Source organism: Zingiber officinale, chromosome 5A (assembly GCF_018446385.1).
Source record: "Zingiber officinale cultivar Zhangliang chromosome 5A, Zo_v1.1, whole genome shotgun sequence".
Classification (NCBI taxonomy): domain Eukaryota; kingdom Viridiplantae; phylum Streptophyta; class Magnoliopsida; order Zingiberales; family Zingiberaceae; genus Zingiber; species Zingiber officinale.
In genome coordinates, this window is record NC_055994.1 from 72,411,365 (window position 1) to 72,431,074 (window position 19,710).

The 19,710-nt window shown below is 39.7% G+C and overlaps 2 long non-coding RNA genes across 2 annotated transcripts; both read right to left on the reverse strand.

Annotated features, from left to right (window-relative positions):
• Nucleotides 1-9,931: 9,931 nt before the first annotated feature.
• Nucleotides 9,932-10,745, reverse strand: LOC121982897. Its single transcript, XR_006112319.1, has 3 exons — nucleotides 10,418-10,745; nucleotides 10,235-10,328; nucleotides 9,932-10,126 (listed from the first exon to the last, which is right to left on the reverse strand). It is a non-coding gene; the product is annotated as an uncharacterized LOC121982897 (long non-coding RNA).
• Nucleotides 10,746-17,602: 6,857 nt separating this feature from the next.
• LOC121982899 lies at nucleotides 17,603-18,310 on the reverse strand. The gene is made up of 3 exons (XR_006112320.1): nucleotides 17,998-18,310; nucleotides 17,813-17,906; nucleotides 17,603-17,704 (listed from the first exon to the last, which is right to left on the reverse strand). It is a non-coding gene; the product is annotated as an uncharacterized LOC121982899 (long non-coding RNA).
• Nucleotides 18,311-19,710: the final 1,400 nt, after the last annotated feature.

The following is a 19,710-nucleotide window of genomic DNA, read 5'->3' on the forward strand; positions in this document are numbered from 1 at the left end:
ACCCATTTAGGAGCATAAGTAATGAGCGGTATCTAGCAACACATCATTACTACCCAAGTTACAAGAATGTCGAGATCCGACATCACCTTGTGACTACCAATTGTGACTACTCACAAAATAATGACAAGTGTCCTTCTATCCTAGGCATCTAGATTGATCAATATGAGGCATAGACCGTGTCATCCTCTAATCAATCTAAATCTTGAACTCCAAGTAGACTCACTCGATCAAATGAGCTCAACATCTAATGTTGACTCATTTGGGCATGGCCATGCACTTAGTGGTCTCACTCTATCAAGAATACCGATGTCGCTCCCGTCATATGGGAGGGATAGATCCCATCTACATCACTCACATCCCTCTACATAATTCGTTATATACCCAGTAATCGCCTTTATAGTCCACCCAGTTACGGGTGACGTTTGACGAAACCAAAGTACATAACTCCTTATGTAGGGATCCATGGTGACTTCAGGTCTAAGGACTAATAGTCATACTAATAGTCACATGAGAAAGTATATGACACTCATATAATGATCCATGATACTTTCTCATGGCGGGTCATTCAGTATACATTCTCTAATGCATACCCATGTGTCAGCTTGATATCTCTATATCCATGACTTGTGAGATCAAGTCATCGAGCTGACCTACATGCTAGTCTTATTGTATTAACATTGTCCCAAAATGCTAATACTCGACTAGGAATGATTTAGAGTAGTGTTCCCTATATCATCTCACTATCGATTCAACTAATCGATTGATATAGGTATGAACCTTCTACTCAAGGACGTTATTATACTTAGTCTATTTGGCACTAATATAAATAAGTATAATAACCAAACAAATGCCTTTATTAATATACAAGAATATGATATACATGAGTCCATACAATCATCAAATGATTGGCTCTAGGGCTCTAACTAACACCACCACCATCAAGAAACAAAAGAGAGCAAGGGGAAAGGAAAAGAGAAGAGGGTCGGCCACAATAGAGAGCACCAACAAGAGAATAAGAATTGATATATCATGTGGTCTCTCTTCCCCTTCTTTTATAATACTTGCCTAAGGCAAATAAGGAAAATTTTTTACAAAAAATTAAAATCTGTAACACCCCACCCTCCTCACTACTGGACTGTGAGAGTGGAGCGCTACTGGACTACTAACTTTACTTAACTAACATTGCACACATGTTGATAGTAATTCCTAAAACTCTCGGTGAACTCAAAACATACAATTAACTAGCAGCGGAAGACTAAATGACTCATCTAATACATTCTACTCAACTCTTTGTTAATAAATTCTTATGCTAGATCCCAAAGCTTCTATAGTCCAGGCATCACACATCCATCCGCACCACCTTGTCGCCTTCTTTTACTATAGCTTTTCCTTTCCTTTATCTGCAGTAAGAGGAAATGCATCTATCTATAAGCAAAATTGCTTAGTAAGCGCTATCTAACTCACAAAACTCGAATATGCATGTGAATATACTGAAATCTAAAAGCTGAATGATCAAAAGGAAAACTACTCATGCTCATCTACAAGCAAAAGAAACATACTGAAATGCTAAACGTGTAAAACAAATCTATACAATCATGCTAGCATAATCTTGCTGAATTTTAAACACTTTCTGAATCTTATTTCACTTGTTTAAAAACTTATACTTTAATACTTCAAAATAATAATCAACTTTCTTCTTGGGCCCAGGCGTAGTACCATTTTATGCGCGTTCCCTAATAGGTTGGGGTAGCGAGCCACCAATCCTAAAAGAGCAGACCTCGGTCTACCAGGGCCAAGACCTCGGAATTGGACACCTGGATTTGTTTAACGACAACCTCGGAAGTCGGGTACTAGCCTCTTAAATAAAGTAAAATACTTGTTATCTTTTATTACTTCTAATATATAATGCCTCGGCATTTTCTTTAAGCACCTTGTGTGCCAAAATCCCTAAAGTCTTGACTTTGGGATCTACTTAAGGTCTTGGCCGTTTTCTTTCTTTTCTTTATCTTTCTTATACTTGTTAATACCTCTAATAAAAGAATGCTTCTTTAAAAACTGAAATGTTTAAACAAATTCTAACTTTGAAATGCATAAACAAAAATCTGCATACTATGCTAACATAAAACTGCACTATAAGCTTAATTAAAATCTGCACTATATGCTTAATTAAAAATCTGCACTATAAGCTTAATTAAAATCTGCAATATAAGCTCTACATAAAAATCTGCATTATAAGCTTAATTAAAATCTGCACTATATGCTTAATTATAAATCTGCACTATAAGCGCTTAATTAAAATCTGCAATATAAGCTCTACATAAAAATCTGCATTATAAGCTTAATTAAAAATCTGCACTATAGGCTTAATTAAAAATCTGCACTATAAGCGCTTAATTAAAATCTACAATATAAGCTCTACATAAAAATCTACATTATAAGCTTAATTAAAATCTGCACTATAGGCTTAATTAAAAATCTGCACTATAAGCGCTTCTTATGCTTCGAATTCAAGAAGAACAAATGTCCGAAACTACTCCTACTGCAGGTGAGAAGCACTTACCTTGATTCTTGGACTCACAACCGAACAAAAAGGGCTTCTAGGACCTTGGCCGGCCGCCCTCCGCCATCGTACGCAGAAGAGAAGGAGAGAATGGTTTAAGTCACGGGAAAATAGAGCATCAACTTATCCCTTTTTATAACTTAATATTTCTGTTAACTCCTTAAATAAATTCGCTATCTTTTCTAAACAGACAAATCCAACATCAACTTATCCCTTTTATAATATTCTGTTAACTATCTTAAATAAATTCGCTACCTTTTCTAAACAGACAAATCCAACATCAACTTATCCCTTTTATAATCCAATATTCTGTTAACTATCTTAAATAAATTCGCTGCCTTTTCTAAATAGAAAAATCTGTTTGCCCACCTGGTCAGCTCGGTTTTGACCGAGCCAAAGGTCGTGGGTTCAATTCTCGACTTGGACATTTTTTTGTCGAAACTTCCTTCGTTTAGTAAAAATAACAAACGACCTCCAAAAATTACATCAAAATACTCTAAAAATTTCTAAAAATCCCTAGAATATTTCTATAGCATTTTTAAATATTTTTAAATTACTTTTAGGACTCTAATTGAGGAAATTTAGGTCGTTATAATTCCCCATATCTTATAAAAAGTTCATCCTCGAACTTAGAATAATTCTATAGCATGTTATCTACCTTGTACATGCATTAGTTAGCGTCCATAATCTAATGTACTAAGGAAAACCACATCACAGGTATCTTAGGACCTCCTAACGTACATACAATGAACATAAGCATAAGCAGTGACATAAGCATGACAGCATAAATGTAAGCATGGTAGATGAACTAAACATAATGATAGACTCGATCACAAGCATGTCCATATGCATAGGCAAAAACATAACATGAACATAACGTAGACCTAAACATAAACGTAAATATAAACATAACATAACTTGAACATACTTGCATGCATACTCATAAATATACTATTATGGTGGCCTAGTTGCACTTAGTAGTACCATAACATAAGTTGTTGATCAGACAACTACCCTAGCGCTAGGTTGGTAGGGGTCCGAACTTAGGACCGGAGTTCTCCTTTATTCTAACGCGCTCACCGGGCTTAGGTCCCTAGATCATACCACCATCCCAGAACATATCTTGTTTGATTCTGGCGCGCTCACTAGGCTTAGGTCCCCAGATCATACCACTATCCCAGAACATATCTTGTTTGATTCTGGCGCGCTCACCGAGCTTAGGTCCCCGGATCATACCACCATCCCAGAACACATCTTGTTTGATTCTGGCGCGCTCACCGGGCTTAGGTCCCTGGATCATACCACCATCCCAGAACACATCTTGTTATGTAAAAGAAACTAAGCAGAATTCTTAACTTTATAAGCACTTCTAAACATCTCCCTATTCTGTACATATAATCTAATACTTCTTAGGATTTCTCTTTACTGTAAAGAATAAAGAAAAGCATACTAAAAATTAAATACTTTCTTACTTGAAGACGGCAAAGTTGGTGCTGATGTGTGATGTTGGAGAATAGGAACTGCTCTGATACCAACTTGTAACACCCCACCCTCCTCACTACTGGACTGTGAGGGCGGAGCGCTACTGGACTACTAACTTTACTTAACTAACATTGCACACATGTTGATAGTAATTCCTAAAACTCTCGGAGAACTCAAAACATACAATTAACTAGCAGCGGAAGACTAAATGACTCATCTAATACATTCTACTCAACTCTTTGTTAATAAATTCTTATGCTAGATCCCAAGGCTTCTATAGTCCAGGCATCACACATCCATCCGCACCACCTTGTCGCCTTCCTTTACTATAGCTTTTCCTTTCCTTTATCTGCAGTAAGAGGAAATGCATATATAAGCAAAATTGCTTAGTAAGCGCTATCTAACTCACAAAACTCGAATATGCATGTGAATATACTGAAATCTAAAAGTTGAATGCTCAAAAGGAAAACTACTCATGCTCATCTACAAGCAAAAGAAACATACTGAAATGCTAAACGTGTAAAACAAATCTATACAATCATGCTAGCATAATCTTGCTGAATTTTAAACACTTTCTGAATCTTATTTCACTTGTTTAAAAACTTATACTTTAATACTTCAAAATAATAATCAACTTTCTTCTTGGGCCCAGGCGTAGTACCATTTTATGCGCGTTCCCTAATATGTTGGGGTAGCGAGCCACCAATCCTAAAAGAGCAGACCTCGGTCTACCAGGGCCAAGACCTCGGAATTGGACACCTGGATTTATTTAACGACAACCTCGGAAGTCGGGTACTAGCCTCTTAAATAAAGTAAAATACTTGTTATCTTTTATTACTTCTAATATATAATGCCTCGGCATTTTCTTTAAGCACCTTGTGTGCCAAAATCCCTAAAGTCTTGACTTTGGGATCTACTTAAGGTCTTGGCCTTTTTCTTTCTTTTCTTTATCTTTCTTATACTTGTTAATACCTCTAATAAAAGAATGCTTCTTTAAAAACTGAAATGTTTAAACAAATTCTAACTTTGAAATGCATAAACAAAAATCTGCATACTATGCTAATCAAAATTCTGCATACTATTCTAATCAAGATTCTGCATTCTATGCTACACTATTTCTGCATACTATGCAAACATAAAATCTGCACTATAAGCTTAATTAAAATCTGCAATATAAGCTCTACATAAAAATTTGCATTATAAGCTTAATTAAAATCTGCACTATAGGCTTAATTAAAAATCTGCATTATAAGCGCTTAATTAAAATATGCAATATAAGCTCTACATAAAAATCTGCATTATAAGCTTAATTAACAATCTGCACTATAGGCTTAATTAAAAATCTGCACTATAAGCGCTTAATTAAAATCTGCAATATAAGCTCTACATAAAAATATACATTATAAGCTTAATTAAAATCTGCACTATAGGCTTAATTAAAAATCTGCACTATAAGCGCTTCTTATGCTTCGAATTCAAGAAGAACAAAGGTCCGAAACTACTCCTACTGCAGGTGAGAAGCACTTACCTTGATTCTTGGACTCACAACCGAGCAAAAAGGGCTTCTAGGACCTTGGTCGGCCGCCGGAGATGATGCACTAACTCCCTTTTGTTTTCTTCCCGGGCTCCGCCATCGTACGTAGAAGAGAAGGAGAGAATGGTTTAAGTCACAGGAAAACAGAGCATCAACTTATCCCTTTTTATAACTTAATATTTCTGTTAACTCCTTAAATAAATTCGCTATCTTTTCTAAACAGACAAATCCAACATCAACTTATCCCTTTTATAATATTCTGTTAACTATCTTAAATAAATTCGCTACCTTTTCTAAACAGACAAATCCAACATCAACTTATCCCTTTTATAATCCAATATTCTGTTAACTATCTTAAATAAATTCGCTGCCTTTTTTAAACAGAAAAATCCGTTTGCCCACCTGGTCAGCTGGGTTTTTACCGAGCCAAAGGTTGTGGGTTCAATTCTCGGCTTGGACATTTTTTTGTCGAAACTTCCTTCGTTTAGTAAAAATACCAAACGACCTCCAAAAATTACATAAAAATACTCTAAAAATTTCTAAAAATCCCTAGAATATTTCTATAGCATTTTTAAATATTTTTAAATTACTTTTAGGACTCTAATTGAGGAAATTAAATCTTCCTCTTGTTTTTCCTTTTCCCCTTTTATTTTTCCTTTTCTCCTTTAATTGATTGATTAATTCAATCATTGATTGGCCGGCCCCTTGCTTGGGCACCAAGCAAGGGTGGTCGGCCCTTTAAAGGAAGAAAATAATCTTGTAAAAAATTTTATAAGTAAAGAAGGAAAGCTCTTATAAAATTTTACAAGATCTCTTTTAATTTCCTAATGTGGATGTTAAAAAAGGAAAGTTTTAAAAATTAAAACCAAGTTTTAAAATTTAAAACTTCTCTTCTAAAATTTCCTTTTTTAACATGGTTACAAAAATAAAAAATTTCAAATTTAAAACTCCCTTCCTTTTTTCCAACAACCATGAGGATGGTTAAAAAAGGAAAGTTTTAAAACTTTTAAACTTTCTTTTAAACCATTGGCTTGGTCACCAGGCCTTGGGTCGGCCCCCTCTTGGACACCAAGATGGGCTTTACATGGGTGGATATGAGACATTAATGAGGTTACGGCAGGGACCTAGAGGAGAAATTGGTTTTGGCCTTCCGACGAGCTTGAGTATCCCGTGTTCACCCCGAACACACAACTCAAGTTCATCAATAATAACTCATTCCACTAGAGAGTTATTATTGCACTACCACACCAATCCCAAATTACATTATCGGCTCTTTCTTATCATAAGTGTGTTAGTCTCCCTGTGTTTAAGATATCGAATGCCCACTAATTAATTGAGTTACTGACAACTCATTTTAATTAATATCTTAGTCCAAGAGTAGTACCACTCAACCTCATTGTCATGTTGGATTAAGTTCACCTACAGGGTTTAACATGAAAATCCTTATGAGCTCCTCTCGGGGACATTCTCAACCTAAATTACTAGGACACAATTTCCTTCTATAATCAACAACACACACTATAAGTAATATCATTTCCCAACTTATCAGACCTATTGATTTATCGAGTTAAATTTCACCCTTTGATAAGCCAAAGAAATAAATACTAAATATATGTACTTGTTATTCTATTAGGATTAAGAGTACATACGTCCATAATAACTAAGGTCTAGTTCTTTTATTAAGTCAGTATAAAAAGAACTAGTATAATTTATTAGTCAAGATAAACTAATACTTAATTACACTATGACTATTCCAACGGTTTGTTCCTTTCCATCTTAGTCGTGAGCAACTGTTTATAATTTATAAAGAACTGATAACATGATCTTCTGTGTGTGACACCACACACCATGTTATCTACAATATAAATTAATTGAACAACTACACTTAGCAAATAAATATAGTCACTTGACCAATGTGATTCTTTTATTTCAAAAATAAATGTTTACAAAAGCTAGGCTTTTAGTATACACTCTAACAATCTCCCACTTATACTAAAAGACTAAGCTGTCATATTTGTTGCCATACATCTGATTCACATCTCCTCCACATGCCGATCAAAAGATTTCGTCGTAAGGGCCTTAGTGAAAGGATTTTCCAGGTTATCTGCTGATGCAATCTTGGCGATGACAACTTCTCCTCGCTTGACAATGTCTCGTATCAGGTGGTACTTGCACTCTATATGCTTACTCACCTTATGAGCTCGTGGTTCCTTCGAGTTTGCAACTGCACCGCTATTATCACAATAAATTGTGATGATTTTGGGCAAACCAGGAATCACATCTAAATCCATTAGGAAGTTCTTGAGCCATACAGCTTCTTTTGTTGCCTCAGAGGCTGCCACATACTCAGCTTCCATGGTTGAGTCTAAACGCATTTCTGCTTAACACTCCTCCATGCAATGACTCCACCTCCTAGAGTAAATGTCACGCCCCAGAGGAGTCTCTGTCCGAAGAAATTTCGGCAGCATCTCCCCTGTACGGCGGACAATCTGAAGCTTTTCTACAAGCACTATATACCTCAGCCACATGCGGCTGGAATAATAACAATAAAAGAAAACAAACACCACGCAGTTAATATCAAATTCAGCCTCTGGCTGACACAACCACGCAGTAAAAAAAATAAAGCAGCCCACTCGGCTGTACCAAAACCAAAACACAAAACTGCTAGCCGGTTAGGCTTACACAACCAACAACAAATACAAAATACCACATAACGACATCAACACTCCAAAAACAAAACCGGAGTACAGAGCTAAACAAACTGATACATAAACAAACAAAACATACGTGAAATCGATAAGTCTTCTGATGTGACGTGGGGACCAGCAGACAGGATGCTCCAAGCGACACCATAAATAACCTGGTACCTGAAAAATATAGAGTCCACGGGGTGAGTTCAACAACTCGGTGAATACCAATAGACATACCTAGTAAGATATATCTAACAGCAATAAACATGGAATACGACTTCCTAATCATATATCTAGGAAAGATGCAAAACTGAAAGGTAACTAAGGAAGCTGTACTCACCGGGAACTCCTATCCAAACAAAAGGGTCGTGTATGCATGTCAAACATATGCATCCAACCAAATGCCAGCAAACACAATCACAAGAAATAAATGCATCAATGCATATGATGTCAATGATGCGTCCTGGAGTCAGTCATCTCACACACAAATGGCGAGACCGAGTGGGTAGGGCTGTGACACCGTGTACCGCTGATGAGTGACCGAGTGGACGGATGCTGTCGCGTCCTGTGACCCCAAATCATAAATGGGGAGCTCAATGCTCTCAACTCCGGTACGATGAGGAATCCCTGCCGGCTAACACGTTGTGTCACACTACCCATGAGCGGACCAACGAAGCCCTGCAACACACTTCGCCTGAATCGACCACTAACCCATGAGTGGTGGTGTGTGCAGATCCATGTAACTGGCGATGTGCTCAACAACAATGGAGTCGACTATCGCACAGCATGCAATCATGATGCATGACACTAAGCATGGCAAAAACTGATCAACATAACCATATCCATACATACAAAATGGGTACTGTAAAAGCGATGGTCACATACCAAGATCTAGAGTACACAGGTCAGATAGAATATCAAAAATCCTATGTCCTGAACATAATAAGTATGGAATATCCTGATCAGCATAGAAAAATCCATATATACATAATATGGGTACCACAGTATCAGTAAGTCAAATCCACGGATCTAGGGTATACAAGTCCTCTAAGGTATAACAACCTAGACCCAAATCATATCCCTCTTCCATAGCATATGTACCAACAATATACACAGATCAAAGAATCAGGGTCTAAACACCCGAATCATATATGATACACAAATAGAGGTACACAAATCTGATATGGCCCAAAAACCTAAGTATCAGATAATCTAGATACACAGGCCAGAAACAACAATCCAAATCCTAGTCCTAACCTCAGTAAGCATGGTATGTCACTCTAGAAACTGAGATACTCATGGTAACAAGATAATCATGGCAACAAATCACGAGATATAATCACGAATACATCACAGGTGACAAACCTAACATGCTATGAATATCAAACAGTGACATACCAAAGGCAAACATGTTCATTGCATGTAGTTATAAAATACTATGCATATCCAATGACAATATCATAAAAGATAAGTCAAGAGGTACCCGCCTTCATACGCAGGTCGTATCAACCGTCCTCAACAAATCCAAGAGATCGCATCCAACTCAAATCCTACAAATACAGGGTATTCAACAAACTAAGGATTTATAATCAACATATCAACTATAAATCCCTCTAATCTGATCCAACCCTTTCCTTCACATCAAATTAAATTCCAAGAACACATAAACTAATGATCCACTTATCCAATCAAGTTCACTACCATCCAATACTAAGCATCATGAATCAACCTAAAAACTTACCCGAATTCAAATGGGTTGTTGATAGCTCACCATCAAAGGATGACTTTAGATCGGAAGGTTGGCCGAAGCCATGGATCGTCCACGAACAGCATAGCTAGAGCTGCAATGGCTAACAACACCTACAAAGATTCCAAAACAAGTCATTCCTTGAAATCCTCATTCCACATCAATTGAAATCAAAGCTGAATACCAACAATTCCAAACTTGTATCCCACAAACTCTGTTACCTCACTGGCACAACACTTGGCACCTTCTCCAGCAGTGATGAATCCATCCAACAACCAATTCATCTCAAGAAAGCCTGTACACTGTGGTAGGGATCTGGAAATCCAAAAATTTCTGATCTGATGATAAACTACAGCAACCACCGGCCAAGATCAGAACAAGGAGAGGTAAGGAAACAACCATACCTTCTTGAGCCAGAAGAGGCGATCGATGGCTGAGTTAGACTCGGAGCTAGGGCACGGCTGGGATGCTCAAGTGCTCGGCAATCTCCAAATGCCTGCGACCAGAAGAAGAGAGGGAGGAGTTGACATTAGGGTTCCTGTGGCCGGCGGCTTTGAGCTGTGCCGATCAATCGGTGGTGGCAGTGGAGTACGAGGACTTAGGGCACAGCAGCGGCGCTGGATTCCAGTGGCCGACGATGTCTCGAGAGGGTGTGGGAGCCGCGGGTCGCTAGGGCACGGGATATTTGCCGGCGGCCGACGCTCGGGAGAGGAAGAGAAGGAGAGGCCGGCAGTAGACTGAGATCTCTGCGGCGACGAGGCAACGGCAGAGGGAAGGGCTACTGTTGGCGGTGAACTCATGGTGGCCGGCGCCGAGAGAAAGAGGAAAGGGTGGGATCGGCGTCGGAAGAAAAGGGGAAGAAATAAGGGGAGAAATGAAACTGTCGGTGTTGAGGAGAAGAAAAGGATCGGGCACGCGGGGAGTCGGCGAAGAAAAAGAAGTAAAGAAAATAAAAGAAAAATAAATAAACATTTCCTCGCTAAAATGGGGTAGCCTAAACAGGCTTTTCCGGGCCCCGTTTTAATCCCCGTTAACTCGTCCGTACGAGTTCCGAAAAATTCCCAAAAATTTTCCAAAAATTTCAGAAAATTCCCTTATCAATATTTGCCTATTTTCGGTATTTTACATTCTCCCCCACAAATAAAAATTTGGTCCCCAAATTTCGTTATCTACCATCAGCAAACACTAACAACAAGTAAAGCGTATAAATGCTGAACGGTAAATTAAATCAGATACCTCAAGTGAAAAGATGGGGATATCGAGCTCGGATAGTATCCTCGAGCTCCCAAGTAGCCTCCTCGTCCGAATAATACTACCATCCGACTTTAACCAGCCGGATAGTCTTGTTCCTCAACTGACGCTCTTTCCAGTCCAGAATCCGTACCAGAATCTCCTCATAAGTGACGTCAGACTGAACTGGAACTAAGACACCTGTCAGCACCTGTGTCGGGTCAGGTACGTATCTACTCAGCATAGATACGTGGAATCCATCGTGCACGCCTACCAAGGACGGTGGTAGTGCTAGCCAGTATGCTACCGCTCCAATCCTCTCCAAGATCTAGAAAGGTCCAATGTATCGCGGAGCTGGCTTACCTCTAAGGCCAATCTTTTCACCCCTTTCGTGGGTGAAACTCGCAAAAAAATATATATGGTCGCCTCCAGAGAACTCTTAGAGTCTCCGACTCTGGTCTACCTAACTCTTTTGGCAGTCTTATAACTCTGACATCCTTTGTCTAATAGTACGGACCAACTCTACATCATGCTAGACTCTATGAGGTCCCAACAACTAGGCCTTCCCAACCTCATCCAGAGGGTGGGTGTCCGACAAGGCCTACCATACAACACTTCAAACAACGTCATCCGGATAGCCAAAAGAAAGCTGTCATTGTAGGTGAACTCTACAAATGGCAGATGGTCCTCCCAACTGCCTCCAAAATCCAACACACACAATCTCAGCAAATCCTCTAGAGTCTGAAAGGTCCGCTCTGACTGTCCATCTGTCTGCAGATAGAAAACTGTACTGTAACAGAGCTCAGTGCCTAAAGGCTGCTGTAGACTCTGCCAGAAATGAGACGTGAACCGAAGGTCTCTATCCGAAATAATAGTCAACAGAACATCACGTGATCTGATGATCTCCCAGCAAAATAGATCTACCAATCGATCCAGGAAATCAATCTTCCGGATCGCTAACGAGTGCACGGATTTGGTTAATTGATCAACGATTACCCAAATCGCGTCATAACCTCGTCGTGTCCTCGGCAAACCCACCACAAAGTCCATGGTAATAGGTTCCCATTTCCACTCAAGAGTAGGAATCCGCCGAAATAATCCGGCAGGTCTCTAGTGCTCAGCCTTCACCTGCTGACAGACAAGACATCTAGCTACAAATTCCACGATGTCTTTCTTCATACCGTTCCACCAGTAGGAACACCTCAAATCTTGGTGCATACGGGTACCGCCTGGGTGGACAGCAAATCATAAGCGATGAGCCTCCGGAAGTAACTCCTATAAGACCGGATGAGACTGAAGTACGCATAATCTGCCTCGGAAGTGTATAACACCCTCCTCGTCTCGTGTGAACTCGGTCTGCTGCTCGGAAACTATCCGGCTGCAAATAAACTATAAATACTGATCAGCAGCCTAGGGCTCTCTGATCCTGTTCTGATCGACGACTGAGCAACCCTGGTAACAATAATACCCTGCTCTGTCTGTCCCTTCTCCTCAAGGTCTAACTCGGAGAAGCCCTGAATCAAGTCTGTGACCACAACTCCGTGGCAAGCTAAAGTCCCTTTAGACTTCCGTCTAAGTACAACGACAACCACATTAGCTTTTCCCCAAATGATGGCTAATGGTACAATCAAAATCCTTCAGGAACTTCATCCACCTCCTCTGTCTGAGATTAGGTTCCTTCTAAGTAAAACAGATATTTGAGACTCTTATGGTCAGTGAGAATCTCAAATATAACGTCATATAAATAATGTCGCCAAATCTTCATGGCAAAAATAATAGCGACAAGCTGCAGATCATGTACAGGGTAGTTCTTCTCATGCTTCTTCAACCGACGAGAAGCATAGGAGACTACTCTATCGTGCTGCATCAAAACAGCGTCCAAACCCTGAATAGGTGCGTCGGTGTAGAGGACATATCTGTCCTCTCCAGAAAGGTAAACCAAAATCGGAGCCGACACTAGTCTCCGCCTCAGCTCCTAAAAGCTGGTCTCGTAATCCTCGAACCACGTAAACTTCACGCTTTTCCTGGTCAAGCGTGAAACCCAACGAATCATTTGTCATATCGATCCAAACCAAGGAAGTTGCGAGTCTCCTATATAGACTACAACTACTCCCAACGATAACAACCTCTATCTCCTGTGTAACCACGGTATACTCCTACTAGTGACCGTGTGTCTCAAACATCTCACAGAAGACAACCAAAATATGCACTACTAATCTTCATATGTAGATGTTTTCGTCGAAACATCTCTAGAACTATTCAAAATGGTGTGCGTGTCTCACCGCGGATCCGAAATAGATCACAACATCGTCAACAAGACAATGGAAACCGATCCAAACATCCTGGAAATACTAAAATCATCAAATCTCTGAAAACATCTAAGGCTCCGCAATCTCTAATGGTAACACCAAGACACATCATGTCTGTATCACAGACATTCCTAACCATAAGATCCTCAACAATAACAGATCGATCACCCACCACAATAACATAAATCACCAGAAAAGATCCTCTAGTGTGAGAGCAGCCCATCACACGAATACCATAAATGTGGGAGCAACGCTACCAAGAAATCCTCCATATGGGAGTAACACTCACTACAAATAATTCAAATATGTATCTATAATCACGGAGAATACTCCCTACACGATCCGTAATATGTGGAAGCTATAACGATCCATAACATGTGGGAGCTACACTCTACCACAACAATACATAAGTGCCCAAAGCACCTAACTAGAGACTACACAAGATCTCTACCACGATCGTGGATCGTACTTAGGTATAACCACCAGAAGCAAATCAAATCCATAGTCAACTCTATCATCCTCCTAGTGGGTCACCCACTAATGAGAGAATTAGTTGACAAGGTAATACAACCAATATCATAATGTAGACATTTAATATTCTACATTTTACATAGGTAGAATCATCATGATGCTACCAACCATACATCTGACACACGTGCACACACAACATATGTATGATCGACATAATCCTCCAATTAGTACACACCAAAAATACTCACATCATAGGTATAAATCTCCGTGATACCTCCAACAATGTATACCGAACCCGTGTGCATATATCATCGTAGGTAAAATCAACAATACCCCTCAAACAATACTCACATGACAAATATACACATATGCCAAGAGTATAATCAACATATAGTTCCAATAAGACATACTAAACCCAGGTGCATTCACAAATCACACATAATCAACAAGATACCTCCAATATGTCAATCAGACACGTACAGCTAACTAAGAAGCTATAATCCATAAGGAACATACAATAACCATATCTAGATGTGAATACTCACACTTCCTGCAAATGAACTAACCATCAGAGAACTCCTATAACTCATTACAATCATATGTACACGAAACAAAGCTAGGGATAATCAACATATTTGACCCAATCAACCTGACATTCTGAAACGGTAGGGTCACCTTCTAAGTTATCCCACTAGATACATACAGTCAAAAATTAAAGTCCACATGGAATAGGATACATCGATCCTCTATAGACTGACACAAATCGACAATGGTATACTACTAATTCAGTCTTTTCCCACGTCAGTAACAGTCATGTACTCCAATGTGCTCATAATATCCAACTAAGTACGAAAAATCAAAAGATTCGAGCCTCTAAAAATAGAGTATAATTGTCCTCTACTGATCAAACCAACAAAACTAAATCAATCATCTTCTAACTAATCAAGAATACCTTAATCCTCCACAAGCAACTAAGGTATATCAATATACGACTACCCAAACCAATAAGTGTAAATCAGACTCCTATTGACTGATCTAACAAGAGTAAATCAATATTTACTGATGAAATTACTAAGATAACATGATATACTACTGGCTAGGTCAACATAAATAGGTAAATACTATCCACTACATAACTAATAAAGAGGCTGGTATTTACCTCAATCTGCTAACCAAATAGTAGTAACAGAAGCTAAAGCTACTAGGGTATAATATGTAAAATCACCAAAGCTTATAATCCTTAATCTCTATTAAGGTCAATCACGATCAGTGGATAACCCATCACATATAATATATGCTACAACAACCAGACAAGCACTAGTAAAGAGTGCTAATACATGCCATAGACTGTAATAATGAACAGGGCATAAACTAACCAAAAAGATAGGATAACATATACCAACATACCTCCTATGAGATGTCGCTGCTTAGGTCCCAAAATCGAAAAGTCACATCGAGAAGACCAAAACACGAAATCCGAAACACGGAATAAAACTCAGAAAGTCGATCTCGATACCAAATAAATTGATATCGATACATCTCAAAATCCGACATATAGCAAGTATCGTTACCTCGATACCACTAATTGTCACGCCCGGAGTCTCTCGTCCAAGAAATTTCGGCGATCTCCGCACCGGACAATCAAACTTTCTACAAGCACTATATACCTCCCAACACGGCTGGAATAATAACAATAAAGAAAACAACACACAGATAAAAATTCAGTTACAACCAAAAGAAAATAAAGAAGTAAACCAAAACACAACTAGCCGGCTAGGCTTACACAACCAACAACAAATACAAAATACCACATAACGACATCAACACTCCAAAAACAAAACCGGAGTATGAGCTAAACAAACGATACATAAACAAACAAAACATACGTGAAATCGATAAGTCTTCCGATGTGACGTGGGGACCAGCAGAGGATGCTCCAAGCGACACCATAAATAACCTGGTACCTGAAAATATAGAGTCCACGGGGTGAGTTCAACAACTCAATGAATACCAATAGACATACCTAGTAAGATATATCTAACAACAATAAACATGGAATACGACTTCCTAATCATATATAGGAAAGATGCAAAACCGAAAGGTAACTAAGGAAGTGTACTCACCAGGAACTCCTATCCAAACAAAAGGGTCGTCAAACTAGATAAACAATATGCATGTCAAACATATGCATCCAACCAAATGCAGCAAACACAATCACAAGAAATAAATGCATCAATGCATATGATGTCAATGATGCATCCTGGTCACCCCTGACGTCAGTCATCACACGAGACCGAGTGGGTAGGGTCATGACACACACTCTGTCGTCACTGCTCCCGATGAGTGACCGAGTGGACGGATGCTGTCGGAGTACTCCTGTCCCGTGACCCCAAATCATAAATGGGGAGCTCAATGCTCTCAACTCCGGTACACGATGACGGGAGGAATCCCTAACACGTTGTGTCACACTACCCATGAGCGGACCAACGTAGCCAAACAAAGTCCCTGCTGCAACACACACTGCCTGAATCGACCACTAACCCATGAGTGGTGGTGTGTGCAGATCCATGTAACTGGCGATGTGCTCAACAACAATGGAGTCGACTATCGCACAGCATGCAATCATGATGCATGACACTAAGCATGGCAAAAACTGATCAACATAACCATATCCATACATACAAAATGGGTACTGTAAAAGCGATGGTCACATACCAAGATCTAGAGTACACAGGTCAGATAGAATATCAAAAATCCTATGTCCTGAACATAATAAGTATGGAATATCCTGATCAGCATAGAAAAATCCATATATACATAATATGGGTACCACAGTATCAGTAAGTCAAATCCACGGATCTAGGGTATACAAGTCCTCTAAGGTATAACAACCTAGACCCAAATCATATCCCTCTTCCATAGCATATGTACCAACAGATCAAAGAATCAGGGTCTAAACACCCGAATCATATATGATACACAAATAGAGGTACACAAATCTGATATGGCCCAAAAACCTAAGTATCAGATAATCTAGATACACAGGCCAGAAACAACAATCCAAATCCTAGTCCTAACCTCAGTAAGCATGGTATGTCACTCTAGAAACTGAGATACTCATGGTAACAAGATAATCATGGCAACAAATCATGAGATATAATCACGAATACATCACAGGTGACAAACCTAACATGCTATGAATATCAAACAGTGACATACCAAAGGCAAACATGTTCATTGCATGTAGTTATAAAATACTATGCATATCCAATGACAATATCATAAAAGATAAGTCAAGAGGTACCCGCCTTCATACGCAGGTCGTATCAACCGTCCTCAACAAATCCAAGAGATCGCATCCAACTCAAATCCTACAAATACAGGGTATTCAACAAACTAAGGATTTATAATCAACATATCAACTATAAATCCCTCTAATCTGATCCAACCCTTTCCTTCACATCAAATTAAATTCCAAGAACACATAAACTAATGATCCACTTATCCAATCAAGTTCACTACCATCCAATACTAAGCATCATGAATCAACCTAAAAACTTACCCGAATTCAAATGGGTTGTTGATAGCTCACCATCAAAGGATGACTTTAGATCGGAAGGTTGGCCGAAGCCATGGATCGTCCACGAACAGCATAGCTAGAGCTGCAATGGCTAACAACACCTACAAAGATTCCAAAACAAGTCATTCCTTGAAATCCTCATTCCACATCAATTGAAATCAAAGCTGAATACCAACAATTCCAAACTTGTATCCCACAAACTCTGTTACCTCACTGGCACAACACTTGGCACCTTCTCCAGCAGTGATGAATCCATCCAACAACCAATTCATCTCAAGAAAGCCTGTACACTGTGGTAGGGATCTGGAAATCCAAAAAAATTTATGATCTGATGATAAACTACAGCAACCACCGGCCAAGATCAGAACAAGGAGAGGTAAGGAAACAACCATACCTTCTTGAGCCAGAAGAGGCGATCGATGGCTGAGTTAGACTCGGAGCTAGGGCACGGCTGGGATGCTCAAGTGCTCGGCAATCTCCAAATGCCTGCGACCAGAAGAAGAGAGGGAGGAGTTGACATTAGGGTTCCTGTGGCCGGCGGCTTTGAGCTGTGCCGATCAATCGGTGGTGGCAGTGGAGTACGAGGACTTAGGGCACAGCAGCGGCGCTGGATTCCAGTGGCCGACGATGTCTCGAGAGGGTGTGGGAGCCGCGGGTCGCTAGGGCACGGGATATTTGCCGGCGGCCGACGCTCGGGAGAGGAAGAGAAGGAGAGGCCGGCAGTAGACTGAGATCTCTGCGGCGACGAGGCAACGGCAGAGGGAAGGGCTACTGTTGGCGGTGAACTCATGGTGGCCGGCGCCGAGAGAAAGAGGAAAGGGTGGGATCGGCGTCGGAAGAAAAGGGGAAGAAATAAGGGGAGAAATGAAACTGTCGGTGTTGAGGAGAAGAAAAGGATCGGGCACGCGGGGAGTCGGCGAAGAAAAAGAAGTAAAGAAAATAAAAGAAAAATAAATAAACATTTCCTCGCTAAAATGGGGTAGCCTAAACAGGCTTTTCCGGGCCCCGTTTTAATCCCCGTTAACTCGTCCGTACGAGTTCCGAAAAATTCCCAAAAATTTTCCAAAAATTTCAGAAAATTCCCTTATCAATATTTGCCTATTTTCGGTATTTTACAGTAAACACATAGCCAGATATAGACTTACTATTATCCCTATCTGATTGGAAGTCTGAATTTGTGTAACCCATAGGGAGCAAATCGTTTGCTTGGTAAACTAGCATATAATCTCTAGTCCTTCTCAGGTACTTCAAATATGCTTTACAGCAGTTCAATGTCCTTGTCCAGGGTTACTTTGATATCTGCTAACCATGCCCATGGTAAAACAAATATCAGGTCTCGTACACAGCATTGCATACATTAGGCTTCCCACAGCCGAAGCATAAGGAACTGCCTTCATGTCCTTTATCTCCTTTGATGTCTTCGGAGACATCTCTTTAGATAAAGCTACTCCATGCCTAAAAGGTAAGAAACCTTTCTTGGAGTTCTGCATGCTAAAACGAGTAAGGATTGTATCTATATATGAAGCTTGAGATAGGCACAACATCCTTTTCTTGAGATCCCTTTTGACTTTGATCCCAAGAATGTGTGCATATTCTCCTAAGTCCTTCATATCGAATTGTTTGGACAACCGTACCCTTACGTCCGATAACACTTTGACATTATTGCCAATTAACAAAATGTCATCTACATATAGTATAAGAAATACCACCACATTTCCGTTATACTTCTTGTATACACAAGACTCATCCGGACACTGAATAAATCCATATGACTGGATTACTTCGTTAAACCGGATGCTCCAAGATCTTGAAGCTTGCTTCAGTCCATAAATGGACCGATTCAGCTTGCACACTAGGTGCTCTTTGCTTTTTTCAATGAACCCTTCTGGTTGCTTCATATGGATATTTTCTTCAAGACTTCCGTTAAGGAAAGCTATCTTGACATCCATTTAGCAAACCTCATAATCCATATGAGCAGAAATGGATAAGAGTATCCGGATAGACTTAAGCATAGCTACCGGTGAAAAAGTCTCCTCATAATCGATTCCCTCTTTCTGAGTATACTCTTTCGCAACAAGCCTTGCTTTGAAGGTTTTCACCTTCTCGT